This window comes from Nyctereutes procyonoides, unplaced genomic scaffold (genome assembly GCF_905146905.1).
Source record: "Nyctereutes procyonoides isolate TBG_1078 unplaced genomic scaffold, NYPRO_anot_genome, whole genome shotgun sequence".
NCBI classification, from domain to species: Eukaryota; Metazoa; Chordata; class Mammalia; order Carnivora; family Canidae; genus Nyctereutes; species Nyctereutes procyonoides.
In genome coordinates, this window is record NW_026575120.1 from 39,099,227 (window position 1) to 39,125,963 (window position 26,737).

The following is a 26,737-nucleotide window of genomic DNA, read 5'->3' on the forward strand; positions in this document are numbered from 1 at the left end:
CTCTTTACCTTATCTCCCTTTGTTCTCTATCTTGGACTTCACTGATTTTATATTCCTGTTTGTACTTAAACATTTAAGCCATAGTATTCTGTCTAACACAAAAACACAAGTTCAGTGACCCGAAAGTGTCACATATCCAGGTGAACCCACGTGCGAGTCAGTTGCCTCTCTGAAGTGGTTTCAAAGTGGTTTTATTTTTAAGTACAAATAGCGTATGAGGGTGACAATACTTATTTAAAAAAAAAGAAGAAGAAGAAGTACAGTAGTGAAATGCCAGAGGAGATAACTCTCCTAGGAGAAAAGGGAGAAGAAAAAAGTTGAATTAACCATTTTAAGATTCAACAGCAGCCTTATTCTTTTTTGATGTAATGCATGCATTAGGACAAAAGAAACTATATTTGCTTTTGGCGTGGCATATAGCTGTGCTTTGACATTTAAATCCCAGGGAAGGCCTAGTGCATAAAAGTAATGTCAGAAAACAGTTATGTGTTTGAAGATAAGCAAGGAGGAAAAAAAGAAATAATTTTCTTAAAGATTTTATTTATTTGAGAGAGAGGGAGACAGCATGATCACAAGCAGAGGGAGGGGCAGAGGAAGAGAGAGAAACACGTGGGGCTCAATCCCAGAACCCTGGGATCATGACCTAAGCCGAAGCAGGCCCTTAACGGACAGAGCCACCCAGAAGCCCCAAAAAGAGAAATAATTCTAACATATAGTTAATTAAACTCTAGACAGATTGAAATGAGTTATTACATTTTGGTTTTTTTTTTTAGTTTTTTGGCTTTTGATATTAGATAAGCCAAAAAATAAAAACAAAAACAAATAATTAGAAAATATGTATTTAAAATATCTGTCTTTTTTATTTTTTATAAATTAATTTTTATTGGTGTTCAATTTACCAACATACAGAATAACACCCAGTGCTCATCCCGTCAAGTGTCCCCCTCCGTGCCTGTCACCCATTCACCCCCACCCCCCGCCCTCCTCCCCTTCCACCACCCCTAGTTCATTTCCCAGAGTTAGAAGTCTTTATGTTCTGTCTCCCTTTCTGATATCTCCCACACATTTCTTCTCCCTTCCCTTATATTCCCCTTCACTATTATTCATATTCCCCAAATGAACGAGAACATACACTGTTTGTCCTTCTCCGATTGACTTACTTCACTCAGCATAATACCCTCCAGTTCCATCCACGTTGAAGCAAATGGTGGGTATTTGTCGTTTCTAATGGCTGAGGAATATTCCATTGTATACATAAACCACATCTTCTTTATCCATTCATCTGTCCGATGGACACCGAGGCTCCTTCCACAGTTTGGCTATTGTGGACATTGCTGCTAGAAACATCGGGGTGCAGGTGTCCCGGCGTTTCATTGCATCTGAATCTTTGGGGTAAATCCCCAGCAGTGCAATTGCTGGGTCGTAGGGCAGGTCTATTTTTAATTCTTTGAGGAACCTCCACACAGTTTTCCAGAGTGGCTGCACCAGCTCACATTCCCACCAACAGTGCAAGAGGGTTCCCTTTTCTCTGCATCCTCTCCAACATTTGTGGTTTCCTGCCTTGTTAATTTTCCCCATTCTCACTGGTGTGAGGTGGTATCTCATTGTGGTTTTGATCTGTATTTCCCTGATGGCAAGTGATGCAGAGCATTTTCTCATGTGCATGTTGGCATGTCTATGTCTTCCTCTGTGAGATTTCTCTTCATGTCTTTTGCCCACTTCATGATTGGATTGTTTGTTTCTTATCTGTCTTAACAATATTTTCTTCTTAAGATAATGCTTTGGTCAATTACTTGGATGTATTGCAAAATTTTTATTGATCTCTGAGAATTCATTCAGCTGCCCTCCCTGTAAAAAACTTCACAGATAGACACTCCCTATTCTCTTTGTAAAAGACAGAGAGTGATACCTGTAGCCTGGTGGATGGAGAGTCTTTGAGCTAGTAGCTAAGGCTACGATCTTTGCTCTGTTGTACCTTCCCACATGTTGTGTGGGAGTCCATTGTTCATTCCCAACTGTGTTAATGCAAGTCATACTTATTATTGTAATAACATGGTCTAATTAAGTACGAAACATGTTTTCAAATGAATAGAGACAAAAAGAAATAATTTCCATTAAAACCAAATTAAAAGGTCTTAGAAAGTGGCTAAAAACAAACAAAACCCTCAGTGTAGACATGGACAAGCCAACTATAAACATTTGCAAAGATTCATGGGTTCTACAGTGTTCCCTGTACTTTAAGAAATCAAAACTAAAAATAATAAAATAAAATAAAATAAAATAAAAAAATAAAATAAAAAGGAATAAAAACTAGAAGTTGAAGGTGATGCTTTACAGAACTGGGTCTTCAGAAAGACTGGTGGGTTGGAATTGTGGAATTCCAATCAGTGGGCCCAGAGCAATTCCCTTGGGCAAGTGACTCATTGAATTTACAGGATGGGGGTGGGGGTGGGGGTTAAGTTAAAGTTGTTAAGGTGTGTATTCTGGTAATGATGTCTTTCTTTATTAAACTCAATATATTTAAGACTTTGTTCTCTAATCTGAAAAAAAATGAGATTAGAATTCACTTTTTCTTTTTTCATTTGTTTTCTTCATTCCAAATAATGGAGAGAGTGGGGAGAAGGGCAGTGGAGGAGAAGGTGCAGGAGGAACTTGAGGAGGGAGGGAGGGAGGGAGGACAGAGCAGGGCAGGAGAGAGGAGGGAGGAAGGGCAGGAGGGAGGGAGGAAGGAAGGAAGGGAGGTAGAACTCTGAAGTCACATTGCTTTCTAGTATGTTGGTGTGGGACATTTTCTACTTTCATTAAAACATAAATCAGAAGTAAACATTAAAGACTGTTGTCTATTTTTTTATAGGAGTTTAAAAATGGTATTTTCTTTGAAATTTTCCCTTTGCTATTTAAATGATCCATAACTGGAGAGGAAGGAGAAAGGAGTCATAGATTTTTCTATGCCAGAAAAAAAAAAAAAAAACACTTTTATTAAGACTTGGGACTCGCCATCATTTTTATTTGACTTGTTAATTGAACAGAAGTACTTCCTCTTTCTGTGGTTGCATTCACATTACCTGAAACTGGTTTCAAAAGGGCAACAAGCTTAGCTTTTTAGATAACATTGTCTAAAATTCTGTAAGGCGCCCATTGCTGTATTAGAGATAAATACTTCTTCATCATCTGTGTCTATGAATTCATTGAGGAATTTATTAGAGTCTGAATCTCATTTTGTTTACCAAATTCTGCTCACATCAAAAAGAATGTTACATGAGCAAGGGAGGAATGCAGCTGGAAGAGGTGGGGAATGTGTGTGCGTGTGTATGTGTGTGTGTGTGTGTGTGTGTGTGGACTGTGGTTTAAGAGTGAATCTGTAATAATTTTTAACAAATAAAATGCAATATCTTAAAAGGGTTTCTTAACTAGCAAATAGGTTGGTTTACATGGATTTACCTAAAATTGTGATAAGGATAGACTCTAAGTGCCATACATCATCATTTGTTCATAGGGTTAATTTTGTTTGCCTTTAATAAGTGCCGCCTTTATTTTTTTTTATTCCTTTAAGATTTTATTTATTAATTTATGAGAGACACACAGAGAGAGGCAGAGACACAGGGAGAGGGAGAAGCTGGCTCCAAACAGGGAGCCCAATGTGGGACTTGATCCCAGGACCCCAGGATCATGTCCTGAGCCAAAGGCAGATGCTCAACCACTGAGCCACCCAGGCGTCCCCAAGTACTGCCTTTAAACTTTAGTCCAAAAAATAAAAAATAAAAATAAAAAAATAAATAACCACTTCTCCAGTGGTCTCCTGATCTTGGGGTCTTTGGCATGGTCCCCAAATGACTTCATCAACATGCAAATTACTTTTATGGACATACTCCTGTGATGACCCTCTATGGGCAAATCAATGTGATACCAAAGTGAATTGTTGTTGTTGTTTTTTCTTGAAAGTTTAAGCATTCAAAAATGAAAGGGGGCGTAAAACCTCTGACATTGTAAAGAGTGACATTTCTGAAGTTGGCTAGACACACCATGCACCAAGAGGCCCTTCATTCCTTTCACGTGGTTATTCTAGTGCATTAACTCAAGAGACATTTCTTAATCTCCTGAGTGGGTCAGAGCACTGCCACTGGCCTACCAAAAGATGCAGAATAGAATCTCTTCTCACGGAATATACGAATTTAGCCAGGGGAATAGGAAACATTCATAACATTTGATTAAGAGCTATATTAAGAAACACACGCTTCTGGATCACTGCAGAGAAAGGTTTCTAAGGGAAGGTACTGCAGGGGAAGACTGCGGGGGGCCACGGTGGCTGAAGGAGGCTTTGCAGAATGTGTCAGACTTTAGAAGAAGTGTAGCCTCATGACAAGAAAGAAAGGAAAAGAACATGCCACGTGAAAGCAGGTGCAGAAGTGCAGAGACACAGATGACCGTGTCATCTATTTCTGAAACACTGAAGTGACCATTTAGACTAACTAGAGCAGAAAGTTTGCGTAGGGGGTCATTCATTCATTCATTCATTCAGTTACCCATTCATTCCACAGTCATTCATTGATTACCTACCATGTGTCAATGGTAGTGTTAGTTTTGATGGATAAGACATAAATTTAGTCTCTTTAGTAAGAGACAGGCATTAAAAAAACACAATTATTTAAAAAAACAGAAAGTATGCACAAGGGATGGCAGCTATAATTCTGCCCTGGGGTTTTCAATGAGGATGAAGGAGATTGCACACAGGAGCCGTTTGCAGATACCTAGGAAGGGCATTCCAGCTGGATGGGAAGCACGTACAAAAGACCGTGGGTGTGAGGAACAGAGAGACTTGCAGGGAACTCAAGTAGTTACGGTAGGACGTTCCAGAGATTGACAGTTCTTAGTAGGAGGCTAGAAATTTAGTGTGAAGGTCTGAGGCTAGAAATTTAGGGAGAACATATTGGGAAAAGGTCTACTAGAAAAATTTTAATTTATCCTCTAGGCAATTCAGGAACTATTGAAGGACTTGCAGGGAAATAAACTTTGCATTATTGACATTTGCTCTGATGATCTGAGCAGAGGTAGTGAGAGCCTAAACTATTGGTGTAGTGATACAAATAGATGGAAAAGAGTAAATCCAGGGTGTTATAGGATTTGGAGTAAGCTCATTAGATGTGGAGGTCAAGAAGGTATTGGTGGGAAAGAAAAACTGGTTTCAGAGAGAGAAAAGGCATGCACGGCCGACGAAATTACCTTCACAAGTCTCTGAACGGTGTCTTAACTATTTTTTTTTAGTATATCAGTTAGAATAAGGTTCTGCTGGGATCTAGAAAATGGTGAGATTTAGTAGTAGCAAGTGAGCGTTTGAAGGAGGTCAAAGAGAGGAAGTTAAAAGAAGCACAGGTGGGGATCCCTGGGTGGCTCAGCAGTTTAGCACCTGCCCTCAGCCCAGGATGTGATCCTGGAGTCCTGGGATTGAGTCCCACGTCAGGTTCCCTGCATGGAACCTGCTTCTCCCTCTGCCTGAGTCTCTACCTCTGTGTGTGTGTGTGTGTGTGTGTGTGTGTGTGATGAATAAATAAATAAAATCTTAAAAAAAAAAGCACAGGTTATGACATGGTGAAATAAAGAAGAAGGTGGTGGAGACCAGAGCCGTACTGTCCAGTATGCATTCACTAGTCAAATGGGGGTGCTGGGCACTAAAATAGAGGAAGCTTCTATCTGAGCTGTGCTGTTTGTGTAAAATACACCCTAGGTTATGAATATGTAGTACAGATAAAGGAATATAAAATATCTCAATAAGTTTAATTGTTTTTGTTTTTATATTAAGTATATTACTAAAATCAATTTTACCTCTTTCTCTTTACTTTTTAAATGCAGTTATCATAAAATTTAAAATTACATGTGACATGTGCTTCCCTTGGCATTTCTTTTGGACAATGCTGATCTAGAATCTCTAGGTGCTTTGCAGCCAAAAAGGGCTCTCCAGCTCCTGTGCTAGTCTTTTCCAAAGGTGACTTTAAAGATTCATGCAACTTTTGATAAGACTCAATAAGTTGTCCTTTAGAATTATTTTATTTCAGAGACAATGGAGATTCCCAGAAGGTCTGTGAAACTGGCATCATTCTGAAATTCGCAGTCCCTTTTAATTAGTTTGAAGTTTCCTTAAGCCCTAAATCTACTTGCAATACCATCTCCAGAGAAAATCTTTACAGACTTAGAAGCCAGATGTGTTGGTTTTCTCCTGAATATTAATTCCCTATTCATTAAAAATAAAATAAAAAGTTTTCAATAAAAAAGAGGCCTAAATTAAGTAGACAATATTTTAGTTGAGCACAAGTTAGAACTTCTTGTTTCAAAGATTAATTTCCTTCCGCCAAAATATCTGTCATTCATTCAAATGTGTATAAATCAACATCTGTGGAGTAAACAGTTGAGTATCCATAGAAATTGCTTTCAGGTTCTAGGAACAGAGATCCAATTATAGTTTTTTCAGACAAATCCTAAATTTCTTATTTTACATGTAAGATGTCTGATAATAGACAATCCAAGCTTGTATGGTGACTCTCAAAAATAAAGATCCAAACTCTAACATTTTGCTCCAATTTCCTTAGCTCGTGATTTCCACTCTCCTGGTCATAAAATGGCTGCTAGAATTCCAGGTATTTCATCTGCTTTTCATGAAGAAAGTAAGAGGGCCCACTTCCCCTTTTAATATAGCTTCTCAGAAGTTCCATGCAACACTTCCGCTTTCATCTCATCAGCCAGATTCAGTCCTGACTACAGTGAGTTACAAGATAGAATAGGAAATCCAGTCTCATTCTGGGTAGTCTGTGCCTACTAAAACTTGGGGGTGTGTTATTGAGGTGGAAGAGGACAAATTCTTTTGAGATAAACAAATAGCAGTTGATATCTCAAAAAAAAATTAAAGTATGCTTCCAGGAAAAAAAATTAAGGCAGCAGTTGTTGTTGTTGTTTTTTTTTTTAAGATTTTATTTATTTATTCATGAGAGACACACAGAGAGAGAGAGGCAGAGACACAGGCAGAGGGAGAAGCAGGCTCCACGCAGGGAGCCCGATGTGGGATTCGATCCTGGGTCTCCAGGATCAGGTGCTGGGCTGAAGGCTGCACTAAGAGGCAACAGTTGTATAATGTATTGGAGTTATATATTTTGTATTTTTCTTCCAACTATTCAAAAATCAATATATTTATGAGGCTTCAGCCTTAGTCAGTAGACATTCTGGGGTATTCAAGGTTGAATGAGATACAGCCATTGTCTTTAAGGATTTTGTAATGGAATGACAGAGGCAGGTATATATGCTAGTTTTTGCCCTGATTGTGTGAATTTCTCCTACTTGAAATTCATCAGTAACTGTGTGTTGTACTTAGGGAAGAGACCCGGATCTTTAAAAGTAGTATCTCAGCTCTTCCGGTCTGGCCCTTGCCTCCTTCTGCAACTCCATATTAACACCATCCTCCACACCCTCTAGCCACTCTGCTTCAGTCGGGGCCTGGAGCATCCTCTCAGTGGCCATGCCTGTGCTATGCCCTGGATCTGGAGTTGCTCCAGTCTCACCATTCATCACTTCTCCTTTACCTTCCTCTCCATCTGATCAATTAAAAGATAACCTCCCCAGAGAGGCCATCCCAGGCCCTCAAAAACTGGGTCAGGTTCTTTTAAACTTCTAAAATCACACATTCAAGACTATCATTACATTTTTACCTCCTCTTCTAGATTTTAAACTTTGTAAGAATGGGAAACAGACCTGAGCATGCTCCCCATTGTGACTGCAGTGCCTAACACAGTGCCTGACAGGGGATATGCTCTAAACACATATATTTTTAAAAGATTTATTTATTTATTTATTCATGAGAGACACAGAGAGAGAGAGAGAGAGAAAGGGAGAGACATAGGTGGAGGAAGAAGCAGGCTCTCCTCAAGGAGCCCAATGTAGGATTTGATCCTAGATCCTGGGATCATGCTCTGAGCCAAAGGCAGACACTCAACTGCTGAGCCACCCAGGTGTCCCCAAACACATATTTTTGATAGAATCAGTAAATGAATATGATAGTACTACACTGACAAGAAGGTTTTGAAAGTACAAAGAAGGAAAAGGATAATTTCAGATGAAGGAATTCAGCCATGTATTATGGAAGAAATGGGATTAAAACTGGCCGTTCAAAGACAGAAAAGCAAGCATCAGATGATAAGGTGAAAGGCTATCTTGGAAAAATGAAGAGCTTATTTATTTTTTTTAAATGGACAGTTTAAACCAAGGTATGTGATATGGCTGAAGTGGAAGGTGCCACATATTCTCAGAATGCTTAAAAAAATTGTAAGAATGTGTGTTTTAGTCCATAGTCCACAGAAGCCACTAACTTCTAGAATGTGTGCATGTGATTGTTTTTAACTGTATACATTCCAGAAGAAGTGAGTCATCAGATTTTACCCATTGGAAGGAAGACTCACTTAGACTCATTTATTCTTTGAATGTTTCTGTTTTTTTTTTCTTCCCCACCCATCTTATCTGAATCAGTGGTCAGAAAATCCTAGAAGTGGGTACATCAGAAAGGTGTTTACAGAAAGTACTTTTAAATAATCATTCAGAATTTAAAAACGTTTTAAATTCTTCTCTTTGCTCAGTAAGTTGGATAGAAAAGGAAAATGGTCTCGTAAGTTTCCTGGAGAATGCTTGGAATGCATAGAGAAACTGGATTTTGTAGTTCTGAGTGTACAAAAGTGCTGGAGGAGAACAGGCAAGGTGAGGAGTTTGTTCCAACACAGCAGTTCCATATGAAAACGCTGCCGAGGGGATCCCTGGGTGGCGCAGCGGTTTGGTGCCTGCCTTTGGCCCAGGGCGTGATCCTGGAGACCCGGGATCGAGTCCCACGTCGGGCTCCCGGTGCATGGAGCCTGCTTCTCCCTCTGCCTGTGTCTCTGCCCCTCTCTCTCTCTCTCTCTCTCTGTGACTATCATAAATAAATAAAAAAAAATAATAATAAAAAGAAAAGAAAACACTGCCGAGAGTAGCTGAGAATACCATAGCATGGCTCAAACAGATGAGTATAAAAATTAGAGTCTAAAAGATACATAGCTGTGCCACGAGGAGTGCTTTCAGTAAAGGGGTGAGTGATGGAGGGGTGTGCTGGAGACGCAGACTCATGGGCAAGTGAACATGGGGCGGAGAGAAGGCATAGGAGGAAAGCAATCAATTGCTCCTTTTTTAGAGAGCACATGTATTAGTGAGGCACTTCTCAATCTATCGTGTGCCTGTGAATCATCTGGATTCTATTCAGTGGGTCTGCAGTGAAGACAGAGTTTCTACATTTTTCACAAGTTCTAAGGTGTTGTTGGTGCTGCTGGTCCACAAGCCACATCTTGAGTACACCAGAGCTGTGGGCTCTGCATCTTAGCTCCCAGGTGTGTGGAATGTGCAGCTCCGGTGGTAGGAAGGGGACGCTGGTGAGGTGGGCCTTTGAAGTGGTGTGGCTGGTAAGAGAAGGAAGAAGCATGTTTTCTTTATCATTTCCAGGGAAGATAAACCAAAGCAGATGATATAGAAATGATAATATGTGAAGTTGTCTGGCTTGGTGCTGGGAAGACTGTAGCAACTAGTCAAAAATGAAGTACTTCAGTTTCTCCCCTGAATCACCTGTTGTCTCCAGAGTGCTATGACTTATGTTACTATTAGAAAGGAAAACAGAAAGCTGTTTTTCAGCAAGTCACTGTAGGTCTCTACATGTGGAAAGGATACAAAACATATAACAATATCTAAATGTATAGTTTCTCCATACTTGTTGACTGACTCATTTCCTAGATGCTTGTTCTCTATAACAACTATGTCTTCATTTCGACCACTCATTATAAGAAACTGTACAAATCAGGGTTCTAGATTATAAATAAAGTGGGGGGGGAGACTCTAGTGAATTTATAGAGAAATGTAAATCTCTAGCTCAAAATTGATGGAGATAGAACCCAAGATGGGCATGGAAACTCCATGCTCTGTCACTTTTCACCAGAATACAATATTCCAGATTCCCCCTCGGTCACACAGAGTACTCTCCATGACCCTGCTTGCAGGACCCTCACCCTCACTCTTCCACCTCAGTTCTCCTTAGTAGAAGGCACTACCCTGCTTCCCACTTAGCTTGGAACTCCCTCCTGCTAGAAATATCTTCTACAGAGACCAACTCAAACTAGTCCAAATAGAGATAATTAGTCATAAAGCTATACATGAAACAATTAGGGAAAAGTATATAGAAACTCAAAAGTAGGTGTCATAACAGTGGATGACCACATAATCTTCCAGGAAACTGTGCCACTTTCCAGAATCAAAGGAATACAACAGGTGTGAACTGGTCCTACGCTAAATAAGCCAAGATTCATGATCACCTTACTCAACAGGTGCAGAGCTCACTGAGACTGAAGTGAGCAGAAGCTCTTGATTTGAGACAGCTTTAAAGGCACAAATTCATTGGTCTTCACCCAGACACTCTGTCTTAACATATGAGAGCTATAATGCACTCATTTCTCCCCTTTAACTGCCAAACCAAGAGGACGGCTTTGCTTATATAGTTTTTGTTCTCTCAGATTCTGTGATGGGTATGCAAGGCTTGCCTTCTCAGCAACCAGTTTCCTGTGGGCAACCCCCAAGCTGTCCCTTTTCAACAACCTCTAGTTTCTGTTTGGATTCAGAGAAGCTAATCTGTCTTCAGTTACCACCTTGGCCTCAGAGACCTTTCAGCAGATGCATGTGATTGAGGCCAGCCATCCTGGAAAGCCATCTGGGGTCATGAGACACCTGGCAGCCTTAGGCCAGAGACAAAGTGGAGAACCCTTGCAAAGATAGAATCTTGGTGACTTTGTTAAGTTACTTGATCAAATCTACACTCACCTCTATACCTATCCCTTATTTGAGCCAGTACATTTCCGTTTTTGTGAAGGCAGATTCTATTGTCTTTTCCATTATTTACAGTTGAATCCATCCAAACTAATACATCTTCATTTTTCACAGTGCCCCCTACTCAGCTCTTATTATTAGCTGCCCAGTTGTTCTTTAGGTTCTTACTTCAAATGCTAGAAAGGAAGCGTGTTGGCTCAATGTATCTTTTTTCTCAAGGCTCTCGTCTTAAATCTGTGGTTTAGCTGCTTCTGAGTCAGGGGCCCTGCCCTGCCCTTCTTTTCTCACAGAAGAAGAGCTGCTGTCCCCTCTCAAAAGACCCGTATCAATTTTCCTTCTGAGGGAGGACCAGCAGGACAGGTATTGGAGCATTTGAATAAGATATAATTTTATAATCTGTATTAATTATAATCCTTGCTTTTTTTACTATTTCACCTGAATAACTGATATGGATCACAGAAATAATATAGAAATACTTAGAACTACTATAACTCATCTCTGACATCTTAGAGAACACCTGCAAACAAAAAGCTGAATTTCTGAAAACTTCTCTTTCTTTTCTCATTTTTATTCTTTCCTTTTGCAGTGTAATTATTATTATATGGAACCCATATCTGTTGATGGTGAGTTTAAATGGATCAAAATTATTGCTCCTTAAAAGCAACGCCAAAATTTGTAAGATATGATGCATACTAATTAAAGTTCAAGGAGCCCGAGGCAAGAAAAAAAGATAAGCCTTCGCTTAAGTTATGCAAAAGTATATTAAATATTCAAGATTAATTAAAATCTGGGGAAAGATTTTTTTTAAGGGTGCCATTTAAAGTTTGCACAAAAGTTAATGCAAATATTATGAAATGTTTGCTATCAAGCCAGTTTGATGAATAAAGGAAGTCAATTAGCAACATAGTGAAATAAGAGTTAATTCATGTTGCTCTAGGTAGTTTCTTTCCTTTGTTCCATAAAAATCACTTATACTGCGTAATAATTACATGCTGATGCCCACAGTTTCACAAAGTGGAGGAAAGCATAATTCAATGATATTTATTTATTTTCTGAAACTAATAATATTCCTTCAAAACCATATCCTGATGATTTTCACAATGAAAGTTTCATTGGTGGGAAATCAGAAATTTTGATTTCTGATGCTTTTCCTTGGTAAAAGGAGAAGAAAGCACATCTTTTACTGAACAAGAGGTTTCTGGTATATGAATACTTGATTAAAGACTCATCTATCTATGTTAATAGCACCGAGAAAGTTCTGGTTCTCACTTAATTGACCTTTATTCTACAATTCAGAACATATGAACTGGAATATAACTTTTCTTAAATAGACATAGATATGCAGTGAGCTAGTAAAGTCAGATGTTTCCAAGAATATCTCCTTTTGTCCATCTGGCACAGTTTGTTATTTTGGGGGCCGTCACCGAGTGGAGTGGGGAAACGTTTTCCTATAACCCTAGTATAAAATTATAAATGATTTTCCCTATGGTTACAATAGTCAAAAAATTAGAAGCAGTGGCTGTAATTAAGCTTTGTGAGTTGGCCTGGGAATCAAGTCCATCAGCATCATGTTTTTACACCAAAAGGGCAAAAGATACCTGAATTTCAAACAATTGACTGGCAAACAGACTTTTTCAGTATCACTTGCTAATAATAGAGTAAGACTCATTCAAAGACAGAAGGCACTTTCTCTAGAAAAGAAAATAGAACAAATTACCAACTTTTACTGTATTACAAAATAGGTTAGTATCTAAAAGTGAATGAATAGCTTTAGGCCAATGCCTCCTGTCTGGGAGCACCAGCCTGACTCTCATTGGAGAATGGAACCTAAAGCAGCCCCCGCCCCCCAAAGCAGGTGCTTTTTACACCTACAGGGGTCTGATAGAAAATGAAAATTCTACTACGCTCAGTGTTGAAAGCATTCATTACTACATTACTAAATGGACTCAAATACCATGGCTCAAAGCCTGTTTCCTAAAAATAGAACATATTTAACCTATGAAGAAACATTTCTCTCAAAACCAGTATTACCAAAAAAAAAAAAAAAAAATCCAGCAGCTTTCAAACATTGAATCTGCAACCACCATATGAGAGAAGATGTGAACAAGTAAACAAATAGTCATTCAAATGAAAGGTTTCAGAGTGAGTGTTTATTTCCCAGGGCGGAGAATCCTTGCCCTCCTATCTTCACTCTACCCCCTGCCTGTCTTGCCATCTTCCAGCCTGCAAACCAGTTCCCTGTGGCTCACCTTCTCACAGATTGAAAAGCTTTCAAACTCGCACCACAGGAATGGGCTGCTTGCCTCCTGATGGGGGCCCCTCACTCCTCCTGGCAGCATTTCCGCTGTGCGGGGCCCTATATTCTGCAGCATAGACACAGACCAGTGACTGGGGTTATAGAGAGATTTTTTTTTTTAATGTTTGGTTGGAATATTAAAAAGAGGGGGAAAGCAAGCTCTGTGTTCTGCATCATAGCACACTGTCTGGCAGGATGACTCATTTTTATTTAATGACTTTATTTATAAAATGCCTCCTCCCAATGAAGATTGAAAAGTGGGGCCAAGGGAAAAAGGGAAAGCAGAAGTTAATATATTTCCTGTGCCTGAGCTTGAAATTTGGCTTGAAGTTTCCTGGAAGCTTTATTATGTTTGTTGGGAATACAGGATTAGCCAATATACCCAGCTGGAGCTTCCGTTTTAGGTTGTTTACCAGCATTTTTGTGGGTATTGGCGTAGTATATACTACCAATATTACTATGGAGAATTCACCCAGATTTTTTTCTTCATCTGGGCTCAGGTGTGGGCCAAGCAGCACATGAGTCTGTAGCGTGCATCCAGAGTTGGACCCCTAGAAGACTCATTAGCTGCCGTCCCTCTGAATTCACTAATCTGATGCCATCACCTCCCTCTTGTGTCTTGGCTTTGCCATTTTCTGTGTTGGATTAAAAACTGACAAAAGAAAATAAATAAATAAATAAAAACTGACAAAAGGAGTCAATTTTCCTTTCCCACCTAAGTCATTGTATCAAAGGAACCTTAGAAGCAGAGGTCTACCAGCTAGAAAAAGGTACAAATTCATGTTTGTGAATAATCCCAATGTTATCTTAGGGACAAGTGAAAAAAAAAACACTAAACTTGCTAATGGAATTAACTTGTCTAAAATTATAAATTGCACCATTCATAAAGTGCATATTGCCAGAAATAAAGGCAACGATCCACGCTATTTAAGTCTGGTATAATGAGAGTACTGTATGTTAAAATATCATCTCTATTGAGGTGTTGTTTTTAAAAAATTCCTCCAACCATATGAAGTCATTCTGAAGTATTAAGTATAGTTGTTTTTTGTTTTTGTTTTTGTTTTTGAGAGAGAGAATCAGCTGAGGAAAAGGTAGAGGGAGAGGGAGACAGAGAATCTTAAGCAGACTCCATGCCCCGCACAGATCCCAAGGCACAATCCAATGAAGCTGAACCGAAATCAGGAGTCAGACACTTAACCAACTGAGCCACCACAGTACTTCTTGAACATCGCAATTTTTGACATGAGAGTGAACTCATTAAATATTGCAGTACTGTCAAGAGGAATAAAGCAGACAAGCAAAATAAAGCTAGAAATAGGGTGTGTTCCTTTGCTCCCTGTATTTTTCAAGAGATTTATCTATTAATTTGTTTATTCAACAATATTTATGGAGGACCAGAAGAGACATTGTGGTATTCATTTGCACACTAGTCAAGATGTTTGCTTTTTTTTCTTTATTGTGGTATAATTGCCAAATAAAATTGTAACATATTTAAAGTGTTAACGATGTGATGATTTGTTATATGTATACACTGTGAAAGGATTCCCATAATCAAGTTAATTAACACATCCATCACCTCACATAGTTCCCTTTCTTGCATGTGGTGAGACTGCTTAAGATCTGCTATCTTCGCAGTTTTCAAGTGTACAATACAGAATTGTTATTTTTGTCATCATGCTGCATATTAGATATCTGGGACTTAATTTATCTTATAACTGAAAATTTGCAGAGTTGGACCAACCTTTTCCCATTTCCCCCACCCCTCAGCCCCTGGCAACCACCATTCATTCCACTTTCTGTTTCTATAAGTTTGGCTTTTTGTTTATTTATTTATTTTTAGAGTCCACATGTTCATTTTGCCATATAGTATTTGTCTTTGTCTGGCTTCTTTCACTTAGTGTAATGCCCTCGAGATTCCTTCCTATTTAAGTTTGAAGAATATTCCACTGCGTATGTATATATACTATATATATAGTATATAGTACTATAGTATATTATATAGTATATGAAGCATATATATATATAGTATATATAAGTATATGTGAGAATATATAAGTATATATAGTATATATAAGTATATAGTATATAAAGTATATATATACTATATAGTACTTTATATACTTATACTTTATATACTATATATACTTATATATACCTTATATACTTATAGACTATAAAGTATATATATATACTATATATATAGTATACTTTATACATACATATATTTATACATACATATACATACATATACATGTATAAATACATGTATTTATACATACATATACTATGTAGTATATGTATATATATATACATATACTACATAGTATATAAAGTATAGTATAGTCTATAAATACATAGTATTTTCTTTATTTGTTGATCCATTGACAGGTACTTAGGTTGTTTCCATATCTTGACCACGGTGAATAACGAATGCTACAGTGAAGGATGTTCATGTTTATAACTCGAGTCTGTCACATTCTGATGGCTTGCCATTGGCAGCAGGGATGCTGGAATGGACAGGTGAAAGTTATCCAAAAAGGCTCTTTAAGTGGATACATTTCAAAAGGGATTCTGAAATACTGATACTGTATTCGTTTTCTGAATAGATTTTACACTGTGTATGATTGACATTAGAAAATATTTGTTGGAAATTATATGCTGCAATAATAAATATTATGAACAATTTCTGAGAGCAGTCAAGAATTTAAATCATAAAAGTCAGTTGCGGACATGAATTTGTAGGTGAGTACTCTAAATTTGTGTCAATATTTGTAATCTATTCTTCTGAGAATACAAAACTCATGACAAAAGAAAGGTTAGGAAGCATTTTCTCAGCTCATCTCTAATAGATGAGAATAAACCAATCCCTGGTAATTGTAACGTGGGCTGCTCCAGAAAAGCTTGTCTCTGGAGTGTAGAATACACTTAAGGGGAACATAGATAGAATCTCCTCTCAAAGAGTTTGGTTTTGACCTTTATGAATTATATATTATCACTGCTTTGAATTAAGCTATTACTGACTCATTGTTGGTTTAGCAGGTAACAAATGAGTAGGTGTTTTGAAAAGCAGTGTTTAGTATCATTTTAAATGTTATTTTAAAAGTTAATTTACAATCGCTTCTCAGCCTTTTGGCTAAGATCAAGAGCAAAAGTTAATTTACACTGAGGATTTTCTGATATCCGTGTTTCTCATAGTAACTCGTGTATATATAAAAAATATTGATACAGAAGTAGGAAATATTACTTTGATATAATTTTATAGAGAAATCTTAATAGATGATAAGCATTACAATTTGCTTTCTATATAGAAATTTGACATTGGAGGATTATCAGTATTTCTTTTTTTTAAGATTTTATTTATTTATTCATGAGAGACACAGAGAGAGAGATTGAGAGAGAGGCAGAGACACAGGCAGAGGGAGAAGCAGGCTCCATGCAGGGAGCCTGACATGGGACTCGATCCCAGGTCTCCAGGATCACACCCTGGGCTGAAGGCGGTGCTAAACCACTAAGCCACCAGGGCTGCCTGATTATCAGTATTTCTATTCAAAATTCACCCACTTTCTATTTAAAATTATTAAAATATAAATCATATTATATTTATCCACATCTAAATTGCACAATTAAACTATCAGGATATCTGATATAGCCTTCTGTGTGTGTGTATACGTATACTGTATAGATAATATTATATATATTATACACACATGCAAGAGAGAGAGGGAAGATGAGAGGGAGAGGGTTGGGGAGATGGTCCAAAATGGCAGCATAGGACCTTGAACTCACCTCCTTCCACAGACACACCAAATCTTTTTGTTTTTCCCAAATCAACTAAATGATATTTATTTGGAAAAGAATTTAAAAAAATTTTTAAAAAGACATTTTTGGGCTATTTTACTCTCTCCATTTTTGAGCAAACTATTTTTGAGCAAATTATTCCAAGAATGGAATAATTCTTGCTGAAAAAGAACAGCTCCCTCTACAAGAAGGGATAGAAGAGCCACATCAAGATGGGTAGGAGAGACAGAGATGTGGTCTTGCTGGAAACCCCACCTCTGGTGCAGTAACACACAATAGGGAGGCATATCATGGATAAAGAGCTTCTCCATGAGTATCAGGGGGTTGTGCCTCACATTGGGCACCCCAATTCTTGGGACCTGTAGTAGAGACATGAAGCCCTAAAAACATCTGACTTTGGAAACCAATGGGGCTTATAGCCAGAGGACCCTGGGGGCTATGGTGATTTGAGATACTCTTTGTGAGGGGCTCACATGCAGACTTACTTATCCCAGGACACAGTACAAAAGCAGAAGTTTGAGTGATGACTGGATATTATGGAAAGGAGATTGATTTGTTAATCTTAAAGCATTTACCAGAGCAGCAGGTACCCGTTGAGACTTTCCTCAGGAGCAAGGTGCTGGTGAGCACCATTTTTTGCACTCTCTCTCTACCTTACTAGTTCAGGTGGGCACACAGAGATGGTCTTGCTAAAGTCACAGGTGTGCCCCCACCCCAGTACTAACCACAGCCTCAGTAAAGCTGACAGGTGAGCATAGTCCACACAGATAATGCCCCTTGATCACCTAACCCTGGTGGCCAGAGAGGCTCGCATTCCTGGGCCCCATTGAACTATAATAATCAGAAAGACAGTTCTGAGCTACCACATCCAGAGCACTGCACAGAGAGTAGACTTGAACACATACCTTCAGTCAGCCTGTGGAAAAGACCCATCTGTTTGTCCTGGAGCTTCAACCTGAGAAACTGGCTTCAGAGGTCCTCTAGAGACTACAGAGTGCTCTCAGGTAATGTAGACAGAAAGATACCATCTTTGAGCCCTCTCTTGAACTATTCATTGCTGTCTGGTGCCTGACAAAGGAACTTATACACTTATCTGAATCCCTGATTCTTGCAACTGTTGCATGGGGGACATCTCCAGATCTTCTTCTCTGGAGGTTAGCAGGGTTTATAATTGTGGTGCCATAGGAGTGTAGATGTTTGCATACTTTAAAAGCTGCTGCCTGAGGGTAGAACTTCCAATCAGGTTGAAACTGGATACTGACTAAGGTCCTTTCCCTTAGACTACAAAGTATCAGCAAGTTAAATTCAATGATATATTAAAAGGATCATCCACCATGATTGAATAGGGATTTATTCCAGGGATGCAAGGATGGTTTGATGTCTACAAATCAATCAACATGACACAACCATTTTAATAAAACAAATTATAAAAATCATATGATCATCTCTATAGAAGCAGAAAAGGCAAAATTAAACATCTATGATAAAAATTCTCAAAAAATGTATATAGAGTGAACACATCTCAACATAATAAAAGCCATGTGTGATAAACCCACAGCTAATATCATACTCAATTGTGAAAAGCAAAAAGCTTTTCCTCTAAGATCAGGAACACAACAAAGATGTTCACTTTTGCCACTTTGATTCAATAGAGTATTGGAAGTCCTAGCCATAGAAATCAGGGTGGCGCAGCGGTTTGGCGCCTGCCTTTGGCCCAGGGCGCGATCCTGGAGACCCAGGATCTAATCCCACATCGGGCTCCCGGTGCATGGAGCCTGCTTCTCCCTCTGCCTATGTCTCTGCCTCTCTGTGTGTGTGTGTGTGTGTGTGTGTGTAACTATCATAAATAAATAAAAAATTAAAAAAAAGACAAAGAAATCCAAATTAAGGATTATGTGGAAAAGAAAAAGGAAAAGTGTCACTATTTGCAGATGGCATGATACTACACATAGAAAACCCTAAAGACTCCACCAAAAAAAACATTAGAACTAATAAATGAATTCAGCAAATTTGCAGGACACAAAATTGATATATAAATATCTGTTGCATTTTTCTAAACTAATAATGAACTATCAGGAAAGGAAATTAAGTAAGAAATCCCATTTATAATTGAGTCAAAAAAGAATAAAAGATCTCAGAATAAATTCAACCAAGGAGGTGAAAGACCTATATACTAAGAACTATGAGACACTGATGAAAGAAATTGATAAAGATACAAATAAATGGAAAAAATATGCACGTTCATGGATTGGAAGCATTAATATAGTTAAAATGTCAATGCTACCCAAAGCTATCCATAGATTCAGTGAAATCCCTATCAAATTTCAATGTTTTTTTTTTAAGAAGTAGAACAAATAATTCTAATATTTTGGGGGGATAACAAAAGACCCCAAAAAGCCAAAGCAATATTGTGAAAGAAAAACAAAGCTAGAGGTAGCACACTCCCTGATTTCAAACTATACTACAAAGCTATAGTAATCAAAACAGTATGGTATTGGCATATAAACAGACACATAGATCAATGGTAGGGAATAGAGAGCGCAGATATAAGCCCACACATATATGGTCAGTTAATATATGACATAACAGACAAGAATACACAGTGGGGATATTACAATCTCTTGTAAATGATGTTGGGAAAATAGGACAGTTACATGCAAAGAATGTAACCGGACCACTGTCTTACACCATACACAACGATTAACTCAAAATGGATTGAAAACATGAATGCAAAACCTAAAACTATAAAACTCCTAGAAAAGACATAGGTAGTAAGCTCCTTGACATTAGTCTTAGCATTGAAATTTTGGATCTGGCTTCAAAAGCAAAAGCAACAAAAGCCAAAGTTAAACAAATTGAAAAGCTTCTGTACAGCAAGGAAATCATCAACAAAATGAAAAGGCAGCCTACCGAATGAGAAAAAATGCTTGCAAATCATACAAAGGGTTAATGTCCAAAATACGGAAACAGTTCAAAGGATAGCAAAAAATCTGATTAAAAAATGGGCAGAGGACAGATATAAGCGTTTTTCCAAAGATGTGCAGATGGCTAACAGGCACATGGAAAGATGTTCAACATGACTAATTATCACTAATTTGCATCACTAAATGCAAATCAAAACCACAATGAAACATCACCTCACACTTGTTAGAATGCTGTTATCAAAAAGATAAGAAATAAATTTTGGAGAGAATGTGGTGAAAAGGGAAGCCTGATATTCCATTGATGGTAATATAAATTCTCACAACTTCTATGGCAAACAGTATGGAGGTTCCTCAAAAAAATGAAAAGTAGAATTATCATATGATCCAGCTATTGCACTTGTGGGTTTTTTTATCTAAAGAAAACAAAAATGCTGATTTGGAAAGATCTATGTACCCCTATGCTCACAGCAGCTTTATTTACAATAGGCAAGATATGGAAACAACTGAAGTGTCCATCAATGGATAAGTGAATAAAGAAGATGTGGTATACATTATATTTATTATTATTGATTTTACTTATTTATTAATTATTATGTATTATTATATATTTGTTATTAATAAAATATATAATGTATATATAAGTACTACTCAACCATAAAAAGGACTAGCCATTTGTGACAACATAGATGGCCCTTGAGTATATTATGCTAAGTGAAATAAGTCAGATAGAGAAAGAAAAGTACTGTTTGATTTTTTTTTTATATGTGAAATCTGAAAAAAAGAAACAAAGCAAAACCCCTGGTTACAGAGAACAGATGGATGACTATCAGAGGGGAAGTGTCTTAGGGAGTGTATGACATGGGTAAGGGTCAGTTATATGGTGACTGATAGATGGCAACTAGATCTATTACAGTGATCATTTTGTAGCATATACAAATATTGAATTATTATGTTGTAGATCTGAAACCAATGTAATGTTATATACCAACTTTATTTCATTAAAAAAGAATACATTTATAAACAGTGGGCCTAAATTGCAGATACTGATATAAATATATACATGTATATATGTACTGATATAAATGCTAATTTTATCTGTATTATCTACAATAATATAGTCAATATATTTATATTATTTATACTACAGATACAATCGGTAGTATTCCAGGACCCTGAAGCAACTTTTTACCATGAACTTATAATCATCCTGAACTTAGGATCATTCCATATTAAAAGCAAACACGCACACGTCTCATTCCTGTGATGTTCAGACCCTGTTTAGATCCTGACAGTACAGTCTCTTTAACCGAGACCTCATCAAACTGAAGGGATGAGCAGGATCACTGATTCTGACCCCATCGAAGTAGATCATAGTCACAGATAATTAAGTGAACTGAACTGTACTTATGTGTGTAATACCTTCTTCACATATAGGGTGAATTGTTAATTCACGGAAATGGACAGAGAAACACGTCAGAATTACCACCTGCAGCATCTTACTTGAAGTAAATATAGTTTTCCAAAACAGTAAATACTTGAACATATTTTTTGTAAACCCTCAAAAAAATACTTTTTTTTTTTTTACTGTTGGTTTGGAACAGAGCTTTCTGACTGTAAATACATACCAATTTTTTAAAATTTATTTATTTATTTATTTATTTATTTATTTATTTATTTATTTATTTATTTGAGGCAGAAAGAGAGCACAAGTGGAGAGGATGGTGGGAGGGAGAGGGAGAAGCAGACTCCCCACTGAGCAGGGAGCCCCATCCAGGGCTCGATTCCAGGACCTGAGCGGAAGGCAGACGCTTGACCAGCTGAGCCACCCATGTGCCCCTAATGGCAATTTTTTACAGAATTTCGCTGTATATGACTTTGCTAAAAAGAAAAAAGTCATGATTCCAAGTCCTTTGTCAGAACTCATCTGTAGATTAGGGTCGATTGAGCTACTTTTCTGACCAGCATGGAATACAAACAGGTGCTTGGATTGAGTAGGAGTTGCTAAGGGTTTAAAGGTCAGGCTCTAAGTGTCCTGTACCATAGGCTGAGATATGTAGATTTTATTATTAATGATCTCTTCTAATTGCAAGACATGATGAAAAATAAAACACATGCTCTGACCACCCGTCAGATCCTTTTCCCAACTCCCCAAAATTGGTTTTCTGTGAAATGCCTGTGGAGGTTATGCCAGTAATGGGACTTAATTTACAGGAGTCTCTTAATCAAGTGAGCCCAGCTTGGCTGATCTTTGTTGCAAAGATCATGGAATCAGCCAAGCAGTAGCTTGTGTGCCCAAAGAAAAATCTGATTAAAATGCTAATACCATGATCATACCTTTCATAATCTTAATAATTATAGAACACATACTACTTACATTTTTTGAAGTGGTTCCAAAACTGCTTTTCCCGCTGTGTGTCTATTTGATGAATAAGCAGTTTCCTAAACCTCCTTTCCCTCCCTCCACTGCCCCAGTGTTGAAGCTAATTATATCACCTTCTACCTTTTCTCACTGTGGCTATATATGAACCCATGGCCCATTAGCTCTTCGTCTTTGCAGACTTCAGTACCTGGATCACTGCCACATGCTCTGTAACTCTCCTGTCATATCCTTCAGAGGATATCTCTGTCTCTTAATTATTGGACCCTCCCTCCTCCACTGATATGAGCCCTCGATGTGCCACGTAACCAGCGACTTCCAAGGTCAGCCCCGAGACCTCAATGTTGCCATAAACTACAAACGCTCCGTAAGTTTGCTGTTCATTCTCTCCAGTTTCCTAAATCAACTGTAACAAAAATACATCTTTCCTGGACTCGGTTCCCTCATGCCCTCACATCCCTTCCACCCAGTATCAGTTCCATGTTCTAGCATTAGAATGACTTCCTTGTAATCATCCTTGATTTATTTGCTCCCCTCTACTTCCATTATACTGGCTCAGAAAAATACCCGAGCTGGTTAAGTGCAGTTTTCTGAGAACTTTGCATCTCCCCTGGGGGAAAGGACACTGCTATCCTGACTGGTCTTGTTTTAAACTCCTGGCCACTGAGCTCTCATGGCCCCCCTGGTGTTGCAGGGGGGCTGCATGCCCTGCTCCATCTTCTCCTGTCCTCACACACCCCCAACTTGTTCTCCTTCCCTTCAGTTAATTACATTCCCCAACTCATTAAACTAACAGCTTGTTTCTTTGATTCCTTTTAAAATAGTACTGATCATGGCCTTCACTTTGCTTTGCCTCATTCTTTCTTGAACCTGTTCCAGAGGATTTCATCCCTAGCAGAACAGCTCCCATCAAGGAGGAAGGGGTCTGCACGTCGCTAAGTCAAATGGAGAATTCTCAGTCTTCACCTTGATTACCCATCCATGTTAGACACAGACCCTCCTCCTCTTCTCCTTTGATCTACCCCTACTGCTCCTTCTCCTGCGAGTTCTTCCTTAGTTTCATCATCTCTAAATAATGGAGAGACCCAGGTTGTAGTCCTTGGGAGTGTTCTCTCTTCTGTCTGCATCCAGTACCTCAAGCTCTCATCTGGTCTCATGGCCCTAGATTCCACCTGGATGCTGGTGCCTCGCAGACTTGTGTCTCTGGTTCTGTCCACTCTGTGGAGCCTCAGACCCAACTGCCTCTTCATAGTCTGACAGGTATTTCAGCTGTTTTTTTTTTTTTTCTGTTCAAGACAAAAGTATCCATCAAAAACAAATGTTCCTCCCTCAGCTTTCTCTATGTACTAAGTAAATGTCAGCTCCATTTTTATATTTGTGCTGCCTCCGAACCTTTGCTTCCTCTTTGACTCTTCTCACCATGCCTCAGATCCCAAATCCCACTTATCAGCGAAGGCTCTCCCGTCAGTATATCCAGGGTCCAGTTGTTTCTGACCATCTCCACCAAATTCCACTTCTGCATGGGGTTGCTGCAATAACTTCCCGGTTGATCAGCACAGCAGCCAGTGGGATACATTTAAATGAGATGTTTTCTTTCCATTTAGTGTAAAACCAAAGGCTTTTTAAGCAGAGTTTTATTTGTAAAATAATTGCTTTTGGTTTTGGTTGATGAAAATAATACATGTTTAAAAGAAGTATTTCTACACTGAAAAACCTTTGCAACCTACTTACCAGTTCCACATAATGACTATTGCCTTTAAATAAGCACTGCCCAGGGTTGGGATTAGACAGGTAGGTATTAAGAATAGAGAGGATTTAATTATGTTTGCATTATTACTATAGTCATCTATTTATCATTATAAAGAAAGAGAACGGCTTCATATTATAACTAGTTGAAAAACTATTATGAAAAATTCCTATGACAGACTTCTGGATTCCTCTCACCTTTGACAGCCCCCATCCTAACTCACTCACCTCTCCTGAAAAGGCCCAGAAACCAGAGACAGAATATCCCATTAACATCATTAGACACTCCTTGGTCTCAACAGTCAGCTCTCACCAAGCAGCCATTGCTTTGCTCTCTACTCCATTGTCAAAATCATCCATGTGTAATGTAACATGCAGACATTCCTACATAGCCTGTGTCTTCTCTGACAGAAATTCTTGTGTTGATACCTGTCGACTCAAAGGTATCTGTTGACCTCTTGTCCCAAATGCCCAAGGATGATTGACAAATGAAATTAATCCCTTCAGTATTAATTTCATGTTTGAATATTTCCTTTTTAGCTTTCATTTTCTTAAACTAAATTAATGTTTTAGTGTAGTTGACACACAAGTGTCACATTAGTTTCAGGTGTACAACATAGTGGTTCAACAAATTTATCCATTATGCTGTGCTCACCACAAGTGTAGCTACCCTCTGTCACGCACAACACCGTTACAGTATCATTGACTATATTCCTTATTCCTGTGACTTATTCATCCCATAACTGGAAGCCTGTTCACATCGGCCTTTTTGACTGAGGGGATATCTTCCTATTGATTTGATCATTTATTACTTGGTTTCGCTGTAGCCCTCAGACATTTAACATCCCATTTCCAACGGAACCTAAAAATGTGCATTTTATTTATTCCAACATTAGACATAATCTTATAGCTCAAAAAACTTCAATGGTGTTTGACTTCAAATGCTAATGTGTAAACCTCTTTTATCATATAATCTTCATAAGGATATATTATTATATAGTTACATCTCATTTCTCACTAATTTAAGATTAGAGATTTAAAAATTAGTAATTCAAAAGTGATTATTTTATCCTGAACCTCTGTGCCTACAGACCAAGATGCTATATCCATCAGTAATGGAGATGGGTAGCAAAGGTGTATGTACCATAGTGCTTAGTTGACTTTTAAGCCGTTCGATTCTGCTTTTTATTTAAAAAAAACAAAAACATAAATAATTAGAAAGCTTATACGTCAATACTTATTAGTTTCCATTATTCTTTATAGGGTTTCTTTTGCCTTTCCCATGTATGATTCCAATATTAAAAATTGAAGCCCCAGTCTGCTCAATGTCCTTCTGGGAGGTGGTAGTGGTGGTAGTGGTGTGTGTGTGTGTGTGTGTGTGTGTGTACTTGTGTGTATAATGGATATTTAAAATTTTGTTATTGGATATGATCATTCTAAAGTCCCTCAGCATGACTTTCTGATTGCAGAGGCTGTATTTGAAGCTTCAAATCAGCTTCAGTCAAAATGCTTAGTTACTCCTTTCCATTGAGCAAATATCTCCTTCAGTTTCCATCTTAGCACTTTTACTTTGTTCTAATATGTCTTCCACATCTAGTCCACCAACCAGAATCTCTTTCTTTATTTAATTCCGTGGTTAAACCAGAAAATGTTTAGAAAGACAATGCCCCAAAGTCATTGTACCTACTCTTGAGGCCCTTATATAAGATCTTTTTAATTCTCAGAATTTCTGCCCCCACCCCCCACCCCACCAGTCAGTCATGTTTTAAGAGGTCTGGGAATGAGCCTGCTCTGTTTACCACTATGTCTTCAATGTCTAGCCCAGGAAAAACCTTGTGAAAGATTTTTTTATTGGCTAAATGAAAATTATCATTGAATGAACAAATGGTTGAATGATCCCATACTCTTCCTCTAAATATGTGACATTAGTCATCACAAATAGGTGTAATGCCGAACGATTCGATAAGGAACCAGAAATCTCAGAGGAGACAGGAACCAGTTATAAATGGGAGGGTCTGGAAAGGTTTCATGGACTACGGGTTCTTTGACGAGATAGAGGTAAACTCAGCCAATATGAACACAATGAATCCGACCAGAACAAAGGGAGGCAAAGGGGACTGAGTAGGGAATACTCAGGGCTGTAGCACCTGTTTGAGAAAGTTGAGCAATAGTTTGGCTAAAGTATAATATTAAAACAATTTGGCCACATATTGGACAGTTTGCATGCAAAGCCAGAGATCAGGCATTTTATTGGGTAGGTAACTAACAGAAAAAACAACAGGGGGTAGATGAAGTACATACTTTTCACACTGAAAACACGCGGAATTGAATGGCAGCCACAATACAGCACACGAAGAGAAGTGCCAATGGAAAATAGACATTTTTCTGGGATGCTATTTATTACTCTTCACAAATGCAGGCACATGTACGGTGCCCTCAATTTATTTTCCTGGAGGGCTCCAGGCAGCCAGCCTTTATCTTTCCTGGGCTTCAGGAAGAGGGCAAGGTTAAAGCTGCATCAAAGAGTGTAAACAGTCCAATTGTTTTGTTCGTGATGGGTTCCCCTTTTTATAGGTGAACTTAAATATCTAATTCTTAGAAGAGAATGATGAAAGACAGGACATAAAGCCAGGAAAATCTGGCATAGTTTCAGGTTGCAGTAGAGTAAAAGTAGTTCACAAAATTTATTTTAAAACAGAAATATTTAAATTGCAAAGAACAGTACAA

General features: G+C 38.2%; 1 protein-coding gene across 1 annotated transcript in view; it reads left to right on the plus strand.

Moving 5' to 3' along the window:
• Nucleotides 1-26,737, plus strand: part of CNTNAP2 (contactin associated protein 2) — a 1,382,004-nt gene that overhangs the window by 556,069 nt on the left and 799,198 nt on the right. The window lies entirely within an intron of this gene.